We start from the raw sequence: 19630 nt of genomic DNA on the forward strand, positions 1-19630 counted from the left end.
TCACCGCCCCCTACTACTCCCACCCCTGGCCAGGGCATCCCTCCACTCACCCACACCCCCGTTATTCTGCAGCGATGGCAGCCTCACACCGCAGCCGAACCAGTGAACCCTCGTACTCCCTCCATTTTTATTTACTCTGCATATTAGAGTTGACTGAAGTCAAACTTTGTAAAGTTTGACCAAGTTTATAGAAAACAATATAGGCATTTATCATAATAAGTCTATACGATGTGAAAGTACATTCAATAATAAATCTAATGTTGTTGATTTGTTATTGTATATCTTAATATTTTTGTTTATAAGCTTGGTCAAAGTTTGTAAAGCTTGACTTTGACCAAAACTAATATGCGAACTAAATAAAAACGGAGGGAGTACTCATCTCCATGCGGGCTTCCACTGTCGCGTCTTAGCCGGCTCCGCGTCGTCCCCTTCCTAGGCCTCACCGTCGTCCACCGCCCTGGTGCTCTCGGCGTGCGTGGTCAACGTGGTCAAGGAGCGACTTCCATCGGAAGAGTACTGTACATGGAGAGGCTGACAGCTGGGTCAACGGCGGCCGCAAGGAAGTGCCTCCTTATTATGCGCAAAATAATCATTCCTCCACCTGACAGCAGGGACCCACCAGACGGGCAACTGTATTTCACGAAAAAAAAACATTCCCCCCTGACTGCTGGGACCTACCAGCTACATCTTCGCACACAAGGAAGTGCGTCCAGGCAAAAAAATGATTCGCCCCATGACTGATGGGACCCACCAGCGACATCTTCGCAGGCAAGGAAGTGCCTGACAGTCGGGACCCACCTGGTCGAAGCGTACATAGCATTGTCATTCTGGTCGCGAACGTGTACGTACATACTGGTCGATGTAGAGGCGCGCACGTGTCGTAGTAGAGGCGCGCACGTAGCATGTACACGTACGTACAACGGCCAGTGTGCAAGAAAGAAAATACGACCACATACGTACATACCCATGCGCGTGCGTGTATGAGATAAACGCGCATCGCTCGGCCCCGACCACCCACCGTAACCAGGAACACCCCGATATTTTCCTCGCCCTCGCTTCTACCATGGTTTTTTACGTCATGGACGGCCCAAAGAATGTCATGCAGCTGCGTCTCCGGCCCGCCCAGGACGAAAAGCCCATATTCTGTCATGATTTTTTGTCATAGAAGTAGGACCCCCACCACATCTATGATGATACCGGGTTTTGTCACAATTATCGTCATAGAAGTGTCATAAGTATGACAGGAAAAAAATTCGTTCGGCCCAAAATGTCACGGATGTGTCTTTTTTGTAGTGTTGTGCCCTCCTACTATCTTGTTCCACCTTCTGAGGAGAGGGACAAGAAAGGGACTACGGGAATCTTATCTCTTTTTAGTTTGTAAGCCCGCGGGTATTTGTTAAATTGAAAACTTGTAATCCCCTTGCTCATGTTTTTCATTCTGTATGAACTGTACCTGTATGGGATGTTTCTAATGAAAAAGGGTGCTTGCAGGGTTCTTTGTGCGTGAGCGAGGCCCAGGCCAAGGAGTGAATCCATGTTATTTTTAAGATAACCATTGTTGCTCGGCAACAGGCCTTGCCGTCCCCTTACTTCATCCTACCATTCTCACGCTCTTGGCGAAGGCAGGGGCGAAGTAGAGTTAGGCCCTTCGTCTATTTCCTTGTCACCGCGACTACGACCCAGTTCTGACACAGGGACGTGGGTACAGGAAAAGGGGAAGCACAGTGGCCTAGGAATAAAACGAGGTTTCATACGTCCCAACTTCATACGGAAATGCACAATAGGGGATAAAAGACTTATCTGGATCTGCAGCCCCCGGCAGCCTTCGCTTGCCGTGGTTGGATTCTTGTATCTGCAGCCCCCGGCAACCTTGGCTTGCCGAGGCTGGAGCGCCGGCTTGTTCTCTTTCTTCCAAACAGCTCAGCAAAAACGTCCATGTACCCTGCGAACCAAAGAGGACGGAAAGGAACAAAGAGACCCACACTCGACCTCTATGCTAGGGGTTAGTCACCACTAATTACTATCAACCCTAACCGAGGGAGAGCCTTAACCTAACATGCAATCTAAACCTTAGGGCGCCAGCGCTTCATTTATTTATGCTCAGGGTCTGTGCCTGGCTTTGTACACAGGGTTACATGCCTTGCGGGCAAGACTTGTACAAAAGGTGGTTTGCCGCAGGGCCCGACAACCGCGCCTTATGGGTAAAACTTGCGAAGATGTTCAATGTTCCAGGAGTTGCTCACTACAATAGCATCTTTGGTCTCCAGGTGGACTGCGCTAGGCCTGGTGACTCGTATTACCCGATAAGGGCCTTCCCACTTCGGCGTCAACTTGTTGGAATTCTTGGTCGATTGATGATACGTCTCCGTCGTATATACTTTTCCAAACACTTTTTCCCTTATTTTGGACTCTAACTTGCATGATTTGAATGGAACTAACCTGGACTGACGCTGTTTTCACCAGAATTGCCATGGTGTTATTTTTGTGCAGAAACAAAAGTTCTCGGAATGACCTGAAACTCCATGCAGATTATTTTTGGAAATAATAAAAAATACCGGCGAAAGAATCAAGGCCAGGGGCCCACACCCTTTCCATGAGGGTGGGGGGCGCCTGCACCCCCCGGGCGCGCCCCCTGCCACGTAGGCCCCCCTAGAGCTCCACCAACCTCAACTCCAACTCCATATATTCGTGTTTCGGGAGAAAAAAAATCAGAGAGAAGGATTCATCGCGTTTAACGATATGGAGCCGCCGCCAAGCCCTAAACTCTCTCTGGAGGGCTCATCTGGAGTCCGTTCGGGGCTCCGGAGAGGGGAATCCGTCGCCGTCATCATCATCAACCATCCTCCATCACCAATTTCATGATGCTCACTGCCGTGCGTGAGTAATTCCATCGTAGGCTTGCTGGACGGTGATGGGTTGGATGAGATCTATCATGTAATCGAGTTAGTTTTGTTAGGGTTTGATCCCTAGTATCCACTATGTTCTGAGATTGATGTTGCTATGACTTTGCTATGCTTAATGCTTGTCGCTAGGGCCAGAGTGCCATGATTTCAGATATGAACCTATTATGTTTTCATGAATATATGTGAGTTCTTGATCCTATCTTGCAAGTCTATAGTCACCTACTATGTGTTATGATCCGGCAACCCCGAAGTGACAATAATCGGGACCACTCCCAGTGATGACCATAGTTTGAGGAGTTCATGTATTCACTATGTGTTAATGCTTTGGTCCTGTACTCTATTAAAAGGAGGCCTTAATATCCCTTAGTTTCCACTAGGACCCCGCTGCCACGGTAGGGTAGGACAAAAGATTGCATGCAAGTTCTTTTCCATAAGCACGTATGACTATATTCGGAATACATGCCTACATTACATTTATGAATTGGAGCTAGTTCTGTGTCACCCTATGTTATGACTGTTACATGATGAACCACATCCGTCATAATTTTCCATCACCGATCCAATGCCTACGAGCTTTTCACATATTGTTCTTCGCTTATTTACTTTTCCGTTGCTACTATTACAATCACTACAAAACCCAAAAATATTACTTTTGCTACTGTTACCATTACTATCATACTACTTTGCTACTAAATAGTTTGCTGCAGATATTAAGTTATCCAGGTGTGGTTGAATTGACAACTCAGTTGCTAATACTTGAGAATACTCTTTGGCTCCCCTTGTGTCGAATCAATAAATTTGGGTTGAATACTCTACCCTTGAAAACTGTTGCGATCCCCTATACTTGTGGGTTATGAAGACTATTTTCTGGCGCCGTTGCCGGGGAGGGTAGCTCTATTCTTTGAGTCACTTGGGATTTATATCTGCTGGTCACTATGAGGAACTTGAAAGACGAGAAAACTAAAATTTATCCCTCAACTACGAGGGGAGGTAAGTAACTACCATCTAGCTCTACACTTGATTCACCTTCTGTTTAGAGTAAGCTTGCGACACCAAAACCTGCTTCTCCTATTAATTCTGATATGTCGCATGTTATTGATGATGCCACTTCTGCTATGCATGATACTTATGATGAAACTACTTCTATGCTTGATACTATTATGCCACTTGGTGAATTTCTTGATGAACAACTTGCTAGGGCTAGAGAGAATGAAATTATTGAAACTGATAATATTGATGAAAGTGATGATGAAGATTCTCCTCCTAAATATGAATTACCTGTTGTGCCTGAAGGCTATGTTATGGATGAACAAACTGCTAGAGACTTTCTTGCTTGCAATGATAGAAGCGATCTTAAGAAATTATTAGCTAAGCTGAAACAAAAATCTCTGAATGCTAGAATGAAATATGATCCTGCTTATGCTACTTCACCTATCTTTGTTACTTATAAGGATTATGAATTCTCTGTCGACCCTGATATAATTACTTTGGTTGAATCTGATCCTTTTTATGGCTATGAATCTGAAACTGTTGTGGCACATCTTACTAAATTAAATGATATAGCCACCCTGTCCATTAATGATGAGAAAAGTTGCTACTATTATATCCTTAAAATATTTTCGTTCTCATTAAAGGGTGATTCTAAGATATGGTTTAACTCTCTTGATACTGGTTGTGTGCGTAGTCCCCAGGATATGATTTATTACTTCTCTGCTAAATATTTCCCTACCCATGAGAAACAAGCTGCTTTAAGGGAAATATATAATTTTGTGCAAATTGAAGAAGAGAGTCTCCCACAATCTTGGGGGAGGCTTCTCAAATTACTTAATGCTTTGCCTGATCATCCTCTTAAGAAAAATGAAATACTTGATATCTTTTATAATGGACTAACCGATGCTCCCAGAGACCACCTGGATACTTGTGCTGGTTGTGTTTTCAGGGAAAGAACGCTGGATGAAGCTGAAATTCTATTGAATAATATGTTGACTAATGAAAATAATTGGACGCTTCCTGAGCCAACTCCTAAGCCAACTCCGAAGAAAAGAGGTGTTCTATTTCTCAGTCCTGAAGATATGCAAGAGGCAAAGAAATCTATGAAAGAAAAAGGTATAAAAGCTGAAGATGTTAAGAATTTACCTCCTGTTGAAGAAATACATGGTCTTAATTTACCGCCTGTTGAAGAAACACATGGTCTTGATGACCCGACACAGGTGGTAAAGGTAAATTCTCTCTATAGGTATGATAAAGCTAAAATCCCTCCTACTTAGTTTGCTAGCCATTGCTTAGATGAGTTTGATGACTTTATGGTTAAGCAAGAAAATTTCAATGCTTATTTTGGTAGAGAATTAAAATGCAACGTTTATATGATTGAACACTTGAGTGATTATATGTCTAGAGTTAAAGGTGAACTTAAACTCATTAGTAAACATGCTTCTATGGTTGCCACTCAAGTAGAACAGGTACTTAAAGCTCAGAATAATTTGCTCAATGAATTAAATAGTAAGAATAATGACTTTGCTGTTAGAGTGGCTACTAGAACTGGTAAAATGACTCAGGAACCTTTGTATCCTGAAGGCCACCCTAAGAGAATTGAGCAAGATTCTCAGAGAAATAATATTGATGCACCTAGTCCTTCTAAGAAGAATAAAAAGAAAAATGATAGGACTTTGCATGCCTCTAGCGAACCTATTGCTAACACACCTGAGAATCCAAATGATATATCTATTTCTGATGCTAAAACACAATCTGGTAATGAACATGAACCTAGTGATAATGTTAATGATGATGTTCATGTTGATTCTCAACCTAGCAATGATAATGATGTAGAAATTGAACCTACTGTTGATCTTGATAACCCACAGTCAAAGATTCAATGTTATGATAAGAGAGACTTTGTTGCTAGGAAGCATGGTAAGGAAAGAGAACCTTGGGTTCAGAAACTCATGCCTTTTCCTCCCAAGCCATCTAAGAAAAAGGATGATGAGGATTTTAAGCGCTTTGCTGAAATGATTAGACCTATCTTCTTGCGTATGCGTTTAACTGATATGCTCAAAACGAATCCTTATGCTAAGTATATGAACGATATTATCACAAATAAAAGAAAGATACCTGAAGCTGAAATTTCCACCATGCTTGCCAGTTACACTTTTAAGGGTGGAATACCTAAGAAACTAGGAGATCCAGGAGTACCCACTATACCATGCTCCATTAAAAGAAACTATGTTAGAACTGCTTTATGTGATCTTGGAGCCGGTGTTAGTGTTATGCCTCTCTCTTTATATCGTAGACTTGATTTGAATAATTTGACACCTACTGAAATATCTTTGCAAATGGCCGATAAATCAACTGCTATACCTATCGGTATTTGTGAGGATGTGCATGTTGTGGTTGCAAACGTTACTATTTTAACGGACTTTGTTATTCTTGATATTCCTGAGGACGATAGTATGTCTATTATTCTTGGAAGACCCTTTTTGAATACTGCAGGGGCTGTTATTGACTGCAACAAAGGCGATGTCACTTTTCATGTTAATGGCAATGAGCATACGGTACACTTTCCGAGGAAACAACCTCAAGTTCATAGTATAAACTCTATTGGAAAAATTCCAATGATTATTATTGGAGGCTTTGAATTTCCTCTTCCTACTGTCAAAAAGAGATATGATATTTCTTATTGTTGGGGATGTACATATCCCCGTTGAGGTAACTTAGTGCTATTCGAAAATTCTCCGGTTTCATGCAATTCAAAATGAGTTTGTTAACAAGACCTGATCAACCTTGTTAGTGGATTCCTTTTGATGAGCATGAGATGGATGAAGTTAGAAAGCACAACCTTCTGTACCCTCCTTTTACTTTCTGTTATTTAGTTTAAATAAAGCAAAAATAGTATTTTCTGTCAGTTTTCTGAATTATCCATGCAATAAAAAATACCCCAAAAATAAAAGTTCTGCAAATGCCCCGAAATTGAAATATGATTTTTTTCTAGAATATTTGAGAATATTTGGCACTGAGAACACAGTAGGGGGAGCTGGCACCTGGCCACGAGGGTCCAGGGCGTGCCCACCCCCTGCCTCGTGGGCTCATGGTGGCTCCCCTCCACTTATTCCTGCACCCACACACTTCTTCTTCCTCCCAAAAAAATCACCAACCAGCTCAAGCACGAGTTCTTGCTCATTTTGCTGCAATTTCCGATCTCCTTGCTCAAAGCACCTCTCACAAAACTGCTTTGGGGGATTGTTCCTTGGTATGTGACTCCTCCAATGGTCCGATTAGTTTTTGTTCTAGTGCTTTATTCATTGCAAATTTTTGCTGTTTAGGTGACTATGTTCTTGAGCTTGCATGTCAAATTTATTGGTCCCAAGTAGTTCTAATGCATGATATAATCTCTAGGCACTTGTAGGAGTAGTTGATATCAATTTTATTGAGTTTGGTTCACTTTTATTTGAAGTTACTAAAATTTTCAGAAATTTTTCAGAGGAAGAAATATGTTTAGGAGAATGTACCAAGGTGGTCCTTCGAGGAAACAAGGACCCAGGCTCGCAATGCGCGATGCTGACGATGAACTACCAAGGGAAGCTCAAGTGCGGGCTTGTGAATGGCCTTCAGAAGACTTTATGGACCGAGAAGGAATCAAGGAAGAATTTAACACATATGTGCGTAATGCTGATGTTGTGAGCTTCGAGGCAGATAAGTGCCGTCACCATTACTATCTCACTGATTCCTTTGTGAGAAGGTTTGAATTTTCATCATCACGCAATTCTCAAACTATCCTGTTTGACCTTTATGAAAATTCTTACACTATGGACTTAGAGGATTTTACCACTGCTTGCGAACTCCCACAATGGGGAAGCACTAGTGAGCCTCGCAAATCTGAGTTTAGAGATTTTCTTGCTAATATAACTGTGGGGGAGTCCAGAGATATAACACAAGCTACCATAGGGAGCATTCATTTTCCTGCTATACATTATTTTGCTCTCTTCATAGGTAGGTGCATAAATGGTAAGGATGAAGCATGTCACATGTGTGTCCGTGACCTCAGTGTTCTCAGGAGTGTTGTACTAGGAGATAAACATTATAATTTGGGAGCCATTATTGCACGTAGGTTGCATAACAATACATTTAATGGAGATTTCTTTGGTGGAATTTATGCAACCCGTTTAGCTAATTTTCTTGGTGTACCCATACGTGAGTATGATATGGAGTTGCTTCCTGTTTATTTAGATTATGAAGCTATGGTTCATCACCGTTTTGTTGATAGGAATGATTAGTTCCTCCAATACCGACTAATCTTTGACAGACGATGGACCTATCACGTCGCTCTCCCTGCTTCTACTTTCTTTGACTTTCAGGCGAAAGAGAGACACTTCATAACCAGGGAGGAAGCGGACAAGTATAAGAGGAGGACGAAGACGGCTCGTCTCCAAGTGGCAGCCCATGAGGCAATAGCTACTGCATCTCAGTACGACCCTGGTTATAACTTTGGATACCCGCCAGGCCAGCCGTGGCAATAGACCAACTTAGGCCAAAAGCCTAAGCTTGGGGGAGTACGTATTTCTCGCCGACATTACATTCATGTTCACACACTCATTCTAGTTGTCGGTGTTCATACTTTTTCATTGTACTATCCATGCTAGTTTATTTCCCTTTTTATTCTTTCTTCTTGTGTGTTTGAAAAACCTTAATAAAACTAAAAAAATTAGTAGTAGCTTTTAGCTAGTTTACTTTCTGCTTGTAGTAGTAATAATTAAAAGAAAACCCAAAAAGATTTCTTGTTCTTCTTTTGCTTGTTGGGAGCTTTCCCGTGTAAATAGTTTTATTTCTTTTCTTTTCTTTGGGGGTCAATAGGAGAAGACCATGATGAAATTGTTAAAATGGCTCTTATATGCATTATTGTTGATTTAACCAAGAGCCCATATTTCCTTGTCTTCTCCTGTTTATTGAATGCTTGCAGATTCCAGCTTAGTCCAATGCACGAGCACTATTATTATTATTCACATCGTTCGGTCGTGCAAGTGAAAGGCAATTATGATGATATATGATGGATTGATTGAGATGAGAAAAGCTGGTATGAACTCGACCTCTCTTGTTTTTGTAAATATGATTAGTTCATCATTCCTGATTCAGCCTATTATGAATAAACATGTTTGCAATGACAATTAGAGATTATAGTTGCTTATGCCATGCTTAATTAGCTAGGAGTTTAAAATGGTTTACCTTGCATGCCAACATGCTATTAAAATGGTTATGATGTGGTATAGTAGGGTGGTATCCTCCTTTGAATGATTCGAGTGAATCGGCTTGGCACATGTTCACGCATGTAGTTGAAACAAAATCAACATAGCCTTCACGATATTTATGTTCATGGTGGATTATATCCTACTCATGCTTGAACTCAATGTTTATTAAACTTAATGCATGTTCATGACTGATGTCGCTCTCTAGCTGGTCGCTTCCCAGTCTTTTGCTAGCCTTCACTTCTACTAAGCGGGAATACTACTTGTGCATCCAATCCCATAAACCCCAAAGTCATTCCAATGAGTCCACCATACCTTCCTATATGCGGTATCTACCTGCCGTTCCAAGTAAATTTGTATGTGCCAAACTCTAAACCTTCAAATGAAATTATGTTTTGTATGCTCGAATAGCTCATGTATCAACTAGGGCTGTCTGTATCTTCCATGTTAGGCGGGTTATTCTCAAGAGGAGTGGACTCCGCTCCTCACTCACGAGAAAATGGCTGGTCATCGGGATGCCCAGTCCCATGCTTTATGCAAACCAAATGGAAATAATTGCAAACGAAACTCCCCTAGGGCTGTTGTTAGTTGGAGGTACTCGTTGTTTCGAGCAAGCCATGGATTGATGCTTGTTGGTGGAGGGGGAGTATAAACTTTACCATTCTACTTGGGAACCGCCTATAATGTGTGTAGCATGGAAGATATCGCCATCTCTTGGTTGTTATGTCGACAATGAAAGTATACCGCTCAAAATATTATTTATCTCCATTTCAAAACCGAGCTCTGGCACCTCTACAAATCCCTGCTTCCCTCTACGAAGGGCCTATCTATTTACTTTTATGTTGAGTCATCACTCTCTTATTAAAAAGCACCGGTTAGAGAGCACTGCTGTCATTTGCATCCATTACTATTAATCTATATTGAGTATGACTATGACTGGATCTCTTTTACCATGAATTAAAATGTTTAGTCAGTCCTTGATCTTTAAAGGTGCTCTGCATTTATGTTTAGCGGTCTCAGAAAGGGCTAGCGAGATACCATCTTGTTATATCATATCATGATTGTTTGGAGAAAGTGTTGTCATCCGAGATTTATTATTATTGCTCGCTAGTTGATTATGCCATTGATATGAGTAAACATGAGACCTAAGTGTTATTGTGAATATGGTTAGTCATAATCTTTGCTGAAAACTTGAATGCTGGCTTTACATATTTACAACAACAAGAGCAAACAGAGTTTGTAAAAGTTTTTCTTTATCACTTTCAATTTATCAACAGAATTGCTTGAGGACAAGCAAAGGATCAATCTTGGGGGAGTTGATACGTCTCCGTCGTATCTACTTTTCCAAACACTTTTGCCCTTGTTTTGGTCTCTAACTTGCATGATTTGAATGGAACTAACCAGGACTGACGCTGTTTTTAGCAGAATTGCCATGATGTTAATTTTGTGCAGAAACAAAAGTTCTTGGAATGACCTGAAACTCCACGGAGATTATTTTTGGAAATAATAAAAAATACTGGCAAAAGAATCAAGGCCAGGGGCCCAGGCCCTTTCCACGAGGGTTGGGGGCGCGCCCCCTGCCTCGTGGGCCCCCTGGAGCTCCACCGACCTCAACTCCAACTCCATATATTCGTGTTCGGGAAGAAAAAATCAGAGAGAAGGATTCGTCGCGTTTTATGATACAGAGCCGCCGCCAAGCCCTAAGCTCTCTCGGGAGGGCTGATCTGGAGTCTGTTCGGGGCTCCGGAGAGGGGAATCCGTCACTGTCGTCATCATCAACCATCCTCCATCACCAATTTCATGATGCTCACCGCTGTGCGTGAGTAAATCCATCATAGGCTTGCTGGACGGTGATGGGTTGGATGAGATCTATCATGTAATCGAGTTAGTTTTGTTAGGGTTTGATCCCTAGTATCCACTATGTTCTGAGATTGATGTTGCTATGACTTTGCTATGCTTAATGCTTGTCACTAGGGCCCGAGTGCCATGATTTCAGATCTGAACCTATTATGTTTTCATGAATATATGTGAGTTCTTGATCCTATCTTGCAAGTCTATAGTCACCTACTATGTGTTATGATCCGGCAACCCCGAAGTGACAATAATTGGGACCACTCCCGGTGATGACCATAGTTTGAGGAGTTCATGTATTCACTATGTGTTAATGCTTTAGTCCGGTACTCTATTAAAAGGAGGCCTTAATATCCCTTAGTTTCCACTAGGACCCCGCTGCCACGGTAGGGTATGACAAAAGATGTCATGCAAGTTCTTTCCCATAAGCACGTATGACTATATTCGAAATACATGCCTACATTACATTGATGAATTGGGGAAAAAACACATATTTGACCTGAGGACGAAAAGAATTCACAATCTGAACTGTTTTCGAAAAAATTTCACTGAACTGACCGTTTCGAGTGGCACCCGACAGATAGGCACCACACTATACTGTGCAGCGCCAGGCTCTTAGGCGCCACACGCCGGTCCAGCGTGGCAGCCCGGGCCCCACTCTTGGTTGTGCAGCGCCTAACTAAAAGGAGCTGCACCATGTAGTGCAGCGCCTAACTGAAAGGAGCTGCACCATGTAGTGCTGCGCCTAGCGAAAAGGAGCTACATAGTGTAGTGCAGCGTCTAACTGAAAGGAGTTGCACTACCTTATATTAAAACTGTTGTAACTTTTAATCCGTGCATCCGATGAAAACGTGCCTTATATGAATATTGTACATTTTTTCGTGTTCTACACAATGGTAGCATTTTCATTTATGTTAGGATCAATTTTCTTGATGAAAACCCTGTTGCAAAAGTGCATCATAATATAACAGAATCTATTAAAATTTACAAACTTGGCATGATGATAGCCATTGACCTATAGCTCTTATGCGTTTGCAACCTACATGAGTTTTGCACTGCAAAATGTGTAATTTCACACCATGCCTATGAAGGAAATATGCCGTAGAGGCAATAATAAAGTTTTTATTTATATTTCCTTATATCATGATAAATGTTTATTATTCATGCTAGAATTGTATTAACCGGAAACTTAGTACATGTGTGAATACATAGACAAACAGAGTGTCCCTAGTATGCCTCCACTTGACTAGATCGTTAATAAAAGGTGGTTAAGTTTCCTAACCATAGACATGTGTTGTCATTTGATGAACGGGATCACATTATTAGAGAATGATGTGATGGACAAGACCCATCCGTTAGCTTAGCATAATGATCGTTTAGTTTTATTGCTATTGCTTTCTTCATGACTTATACATGTTCCTCTGACAATAAGATTATGCAACTCCCGAATACCGGAGGAACACCTTGTGTGCTATCAAACGTCACAACGTAAATGGGTGATTATAAAGATGCTCTACAGGTGTCTCCGAAGGTGTTTGTTTGGTTGGCATAGATCGAGATTAGGATTTGTCACTCCGTGTATCGAAGAGGTATCTCTGGGCCCTTTCGGTACTGCACATCACTAAAAGCCTTGCAAGCAATGTGACTAATGAGTTAGTTGAGGGATGATGCATTACGGAACGAGTAAAGAGACTTGCCGGTAATGAGATTGAACGAGTAACGAGATTGCCGGTAACGAGATTGAACTAGATTATGCACATCACTACGTTCCCCAACAACCTATGCTTGCCATGTTAATCATCTTTAACATGTTCATTTCTTGCATCTAAGTGACTAACATGATATAAGTGAACTTCTGTTATAGAAAGTTGCATTTTGTAAGACCCATAGTAATTAATCCTGACATCATATGAATATGATCTAATTATGAAACTTAGAAAATATTATGTCTACTTTAAGTCCATGTCATTTTCACACCCACTAAATATGTGCATCACTATGTTTTGAAACAGTAAAGTACCTAAGGCAATGTTCTACGAGATTGACACATTAATTTCATCGAGTTCATGGATATCATCAGAACTTTGCATCTTATAAAGATGTATACATATATAATCTTAAAATTTAGCACCTATAATGTTTGCTGTCAGTAGCAAGAGCACATGTTCTCTGATTTGGACTCTTTCTTTAGGCTACTGGAAAAAGCTGAGGTCGGTATGGAGTGAGTCGGTTTGAACTTGATAACCCAGGATGGCCTCATGCTAACCAGGACGACAAAGCATAGTTGACAGGAAAACTAGCTGTCAGCGCTACTAGCTGGATGTTAGAAGGCTTATCTTACAAGCATAATGAATAACAGAGTTTAGCCAGCAGGAAAACTAAATTGATCTAACAAAATTCTAAATGAAAAAGATACCAAGTTCATGCCAATGGGTTTTGTAGAAATCAAGATATGATTATGTGAAGATATGCAACAAATTTGTCAACAACATTATCATGCCTACTTTAGTGCGACATAACATCAGGTTAAATGTTTTTAACATGGCAACACGCTGGATATACTGAAAGTAGACATGGAGATGCTCAAATTCATATATAAAGTTATTCCATATGAAGCATGGTTGATTTACTATGCATTTTACAAAATGCAAAGTTTTGTTGACATCCAGTGACTTGGTGAAATTAACGAGTCAATCTAGCAGAACATTACCTTAGGTACTTTAGTGTCTCAAAACATAGTGATGCAAATATTAGTGGGTATGAAAATGACATGGACTTAAGGTAGACATAAAATTTTCCAACTTTCATAGTTAGATCATATTCATATGATGTCAGGATTAATTACTATGGATCTTACAAAATGTAACTTTCTGTAACAGAAGTTCACTTATATCATGTTAGTCACTTAGATGCAAGAAATGAACATGTTAAAGATGATTAACATGGCAAGCATAGGCATGGCGTGAAAGTACACATTATGTAGTGCAAAACTCATGTAGGTTGCAAACGCGTAAGAGCTATAGGTCAATGGCTATCATCATGCCAAATTTGTAAATTTTAACAGATTCTGTCAGTTTTATTATGATGCACTTTTGCAACAGGGTTTTCATCAAACAAATTGATCCTAACATAGATGAAAATGCCACCATTGTGTAGCACGGAAAAATGTACAACATTCATATAAGGCACGTTTCCATCGGATGCACAGATTAAAAGTTACAACAGTTTTAATATAAGGTAGTGCAACTCCTTTCAGTTAGGCGCTGCACTACACTGTGCGGCTCCTTTCAGTTAGGCGCTGCACAACTAGGAGTGGGGCCCAGGCTGCCACGCTGGACCGGCGTGTGGCGCCTAAGAACCAGGCGCTGCACAGTATAGTGTGGCACCTATTTGTTGGGCGTCACTCAAAACGGTCAGCTCAGTGAAATTTTTTCGAAAGCAGTTCAGATCGTGAATTGTTTTCGTCCTCAGGTCAAATATGTGTTTTTTGCCATGAATTGGAGCTAGTTCTGTGTCACCTATGTTATGACTGTTACATGATGAACCACATCCGACATAATTTTCATCATCGATCCAATGCCTACGAGCTTTTCACATATTGTTCTTCGCTTATTTACTTTTCTGTTGCTACTGTTACAATCACTACAAAACCCAAAAATATTACTTTTACAACTATTACTGTTAATATCATATTACTTTGGTACTAAATACTTTGATGCAGATATTAAGTTATCCAGGTGTGGCTGAATTGACAACTCAGTTGCTAATACTTGAGAATATTCTTTGGCTCCCCTTGTGTCGAATCAATAAATTTGGGTTGAATACTCTACCTCGAAAACTTTTGCGATCCCTTATACTTGTGGGTTATCACATGGGCACAACATACCGTCCGATTCCTCCAAACAGGGAACTCCCTGAGGAGCAGGAAGAAGCAGAGAAAGTAGCCTGTCGGTCTGCCATGTATCAGTTCGTCAACGATGTCCTGGACAGAAAAAGACCGAACGGTGTGAAATTGAAGTCCATTCCCTGGGAGGAAGGACTGGAGCTGTTGGCAGAGATACACGGAGGCGTATGTGGTTCCCACATAGGGTCGAGGGCCCTTGCCGGCAAGGTTTCTTCTGGCCCACTGCCCTCCATGATGCAACGACACTAGTAACCAAGTGTGAAGCGTGTCAGTTCCATTCGAAGAAGCTTCATCAACCAGCTCAAGCCCTTCAAACAATTCCTCTCTCCTGGCCATTTTCGGTCTGGGGGCTTTGAGTACTTGTACGTTGTAATCGACAAGTTCACAAAGTGGCCGGAGGTGGAAGCAGTGAGGAAGGTGACAGCACAGTCAGCCGTCAAGTTCTTCAAGGGGCTAGTCTGCCGTTTTGGTGTGCCAAACAGGGTCATCACCGACAACGACACGCAGTTCACAAGCCACACCTTCATGCAATACATCCAAGACCTCCGCACCAAGGTCTGTTTTGCTTCCGTGGAACACCCATGGAGCAACGACCAGGCAGAGAGGGCAAATGCTGAAGTACTGCGAGGCCTGAGGACAAAGACTTTTGACATGCTTCACAAGAGCGGAAGGCACTGGATTGATGAGTTGCCGGTGGTTCTTTGGTCAATCATAACGACGCCAAATCGAGCCACCGGCCAGACACCCTTTGCCCTGGTATACGGGGCAGAAGCAGTTCTCCCACGGAACTCACATACGGGTCACCTCGAGTGCTCGCTTATGACAAGTTTGAGCAAGAGCAATTGCGCCAGGATGGCGCAACGCTCCTTGAGGAAGATCGTCTTTCAGCGGCTATGAGAGCAGCGCGCTACCAGCAAGCCTTGCGCCACTACCATAGCCGCAAGGTTCATGCCTAAAGCTTTGAGGAAGGCGACCTTGTTCTTCGGCGCGTTCAATTGCTACCTCTTGAGCACTGCGTTGGTTTTCCCTTGAAGAGGAAAGGGTGATGCAGCAAAGTAGCGTAAGTATTTCCCTCAATTTTAGAGAACCAAGGTATTAATCCAGTAGGAGACCACGCGCGAGTCCACGCACCTACACAAACAAGAACCTCGCAACCAACGCGATAAAGGGGTTGTCAATCCCTTCATGGTCACTTACGAGAGTGAGATCTGATAGATATGATAAGATAATATTTTTGGTATTTTTATAATAAAGATGCAAAGTAAAATAAACGGGAATAAAAATAGCTAAGTGTTGGAAGATTAATATGATGGAAAATAGACCCGGGGGCCATAGGTTTCACTAGTGGCTTCTCTCAAGAGCATAAGTATTACGGTGGGTAAATAAATTACTGTCGTGCAATTGATAGAATTGAGCATAGTTATGAGAATATCTAGGTATGATCATGTATATAGGCATCACGTCCGCGACAAGTAGACCGAAATGATTCTGCATCTACTACTATTACTCAACACATCGACCGCTATCCAACATGCATCTAGAGTATTAAGTTCATAAGAACAAAGTAATGCTTTAAGTAAGATGACATGATGTAGAGGGATAAACTCATGCAATATGATATAAACCCCATATTTTTATCCTCGATGGCAACAACACAATATGTGCCTTGCTGCCCCTGCTGTCACTGGGAAAGGACACCGCAAGATTGAACCCAAAACTAAGCACTTCTCCCATTGCAAGAAAGATCAATCTAGTAGACCAAACCAAACTGATAATTCAAGAGACTTGCAAAGATAACCAATCATACATAAAATAATTCAGAGGAGATTCAAATATTGTTCAAAGATAAACTTGATCACAAACCCACAATTCATTGGATCTCGACAAACACACCGCAAAAGAAGATTACATCCAATAGATCTCCAAGAAGATCGAGGAGAACATGGTATTGAGATCCAAAGAGAGAGAAGAAGCTATCTAGCTAATAACTATGGACCCGAAGGTCTGAGGTAAACTACTCACACATCATCGAAGAGGCTATGGTGTTGATGTAGAAGCCCTCCGTGATCAATGCCCCCTCCGGCGGAGCGCCGGAAAAGGCCCCAAGATGGGATCTCACGGGTACAGAAGGTTGCGGCGGTGGAAATAGGTTTTTGGCTTCTGTTCTGATTGTTTGGGGGTACATAGGTATATATAGGAGGAAGGAGTACGTCGGTGGAGCAACGAGGGGCCTACGAGGGTGGAGGGCGCGCCTGGGGGGGGGGGGTAGGCGCGCCCCCTACCTCGTGCCTTCCTCGTTGATTTATTTACATGGACTCCAAGTCCTCTAGATCACGTTCGTTCCAAAAATCACATTCCCGAAGGTTTCATTCCGTTTGGACTCCGTTTGATATTCCTTTTCCATGAAACACTAAAATAGGCAAAAAGACAGCAATCTGGGCTGGGCCTCCGGTTAATAGGTTAGTCCCAAAAATAATATAAAAGTGTATAAATAAGCCCATTAAACATCCAAAACAAAATATAATATAGCATGGAACAATAAAAAATTATAGATACGTTGGAGACGTATCACCATGCCGGAGCCTGGGGCTCGACGGCAAGGACTAAAGGCATTTCCTCTGCCATGGGAGTGGCCGTCTGTACGGCCAGGGCTTGACACCCTGCCGGAGTCGGTTGCCCCTCGGCAGGCTCAGTGTCCACGGCAACATCCTTGCCGGCGGCTCCCGGGGGCTCGGCAGGAAAGTACTTGTCGGGGCCTGATTTCCTTCGCTTATTCTGCTCTGTTGATGGTTCAACGGATGGTTGAGTTAACCGGAGCACAAAAGTACCTGGTTCCATAGGTAGTTTGAAGGCGGCGCGCTTCGACAGGTAGTCGGCAATGTCGTTCTCCACTCGGGGAACATGCTCCACTTGTATACCTTCAAAGCGCTCCTCCAGCTTCCTCATCTCATCTACGTAGGCCTCCATCAACGGGCTTTGATAATATTTGTTGACTTGCCTGACGACAAGCTGTGAATCACCCCTGATGATGAGCTTCTTGATCCCGAGGTTTGCCGCGATCCTGAGACCGACAAGCAACCCCTCGTATTCAGCAGTGTTGTTCATGGACATCTCGCTGGGAAAGTGCATCTGGATTACATACTTGAGGTGCTCTCCGATGGGCGCAACGAGCAGCACACCAGCACCGGCACCTTGTAGCAAGAAAGCCCTGTCAAAGTACATAATCTAGTTGTGACTTGCTTCCTTGCCAGGGAGAGTGGTCTCCTGGATCTCTTCGTCGGGCGTTGAGGTCCATTCCGCAATGAATTCTGCCAAGACTCTGCTCTGGATTGTCGAAGTACTTTCAAACTTCAAACCAAAGCTCGACAGTGATTTCATGGGCTTGGAAGGGCCCATTCCACAATCCTCCTGGTTGCATCTGGGTTATGCAATATCCGTTGCAAGGGAGGCGGGTGACGACGGTGATTTCATGGGCTTGGAAGTAATGACGCAGCTTCCTCGAGGCCATAAGGAGGCCGAAGAGCAATTTCTGCACACCAGAGTACTTTGACCTAGCCCCCTGCAAGAGGGAGCTGACAAAGTAAACCAGTTGCTCCATCATCTTCTTCTACACCACTTCATTTGATTGCATGGGCCCCGTCCCGATGGCTGCCAGGGGCCTTGCCTTGCCGGCACCAGGCCCTGTCGGGGGGAGCTCTAGCTCGCCGTCCGCTAGCCCTACCGTTGTCGCTGCCTCCTCATCGACCTCCCTCTGGGCCACTAGCGCGGCGCTGACCACTTGATTCGTTGCCGCTAGATACAACATCAATGGCTCTTGTGGCTTAGGCGCAACTAGTATCGGAGTAGAGGAGAGGTATTTCTTCAAATCCTGCAGCGCTGCTTCGGCCTCAGGGGTCCATTCCATTGGGCCCGCCTTTTCCAAGATTTTGAAAAAGGGAAGGGCACGCTCAGCAGACATGGAGATGAATCTGCTCATGGCGGCAACGCAGCCAGTGAGCCGACGCACATCCTTGATCTGCTTGGGCGCCTCAATCTGCTCAATAGCCTTGATCTTGTCTGGGTTCGCCTCGATCCCACGCTGTGACACAAAGAACCCGAGAATTTTGCCGGACGAAACACCGAAGACACACTTCTCAGGGTTCAACTTGAGGTTGATCTTGTGCAGATTTGCAAACGTCTCTTCTAAATCTTGTACAAGTGTTGCCCTGTCCTTGGTTTTGACCACTATGTCATCCATATAAGCTTCCAAATTTCTATGTAGCTGGGGCTCAAAACCAATTTGGACTGCCCTTGCAAACGTTGAGCCAACACTCTTCAATCCGAAAGGCACTACTAGGAAAAGGCTTGCACTACAAAAAATAAATACATACGTGACATTTTGGGCCGAACGAATTTTTTTTTCTGTCATACATATGACACTTCTATGATGATAATTGTGACAAAACGCGGTATCATCATAGATGTGGTGGGCTCCTACTTCTATGACAAAAAATCATGATAGAAAATGGGCTTTTTGTCCTGGGCGGGCCGGAGACGCAGCTGCATGACATTCTTTGGGCCGTCCATGACGGAGAAAACCATGGTAGAAGCGAGGGCGAGGAAAATTTTGGCGAGTTCCCCGTTATGGTGGGAGGTCGGGGGCCGAGCGATGCACGTTTCTCTCGTACACGTACGTGCGTGTGTGCGAGGTGTTGGCTCTAACTGAATCCGAGCGAGGCGTTGGGCTCTAACTGAACCCG

This window comes from Triticum dicoccoides, chromosome 4A (assembly GCF_002162155.2).
Source record: "Triticum dicoccoides isolate Atlit2015 ecotype Zavitan chromosome 4A, WEW_v2.0, whole genome shotgun sequence".
In the NCBI taxonomy this organism is placed as follows: Eukaryota; Viridiplantae; Streptophyta; class Magnoliopsida; order Poales; family Poaceae; genus Triticum; species Triticum dicoccoides.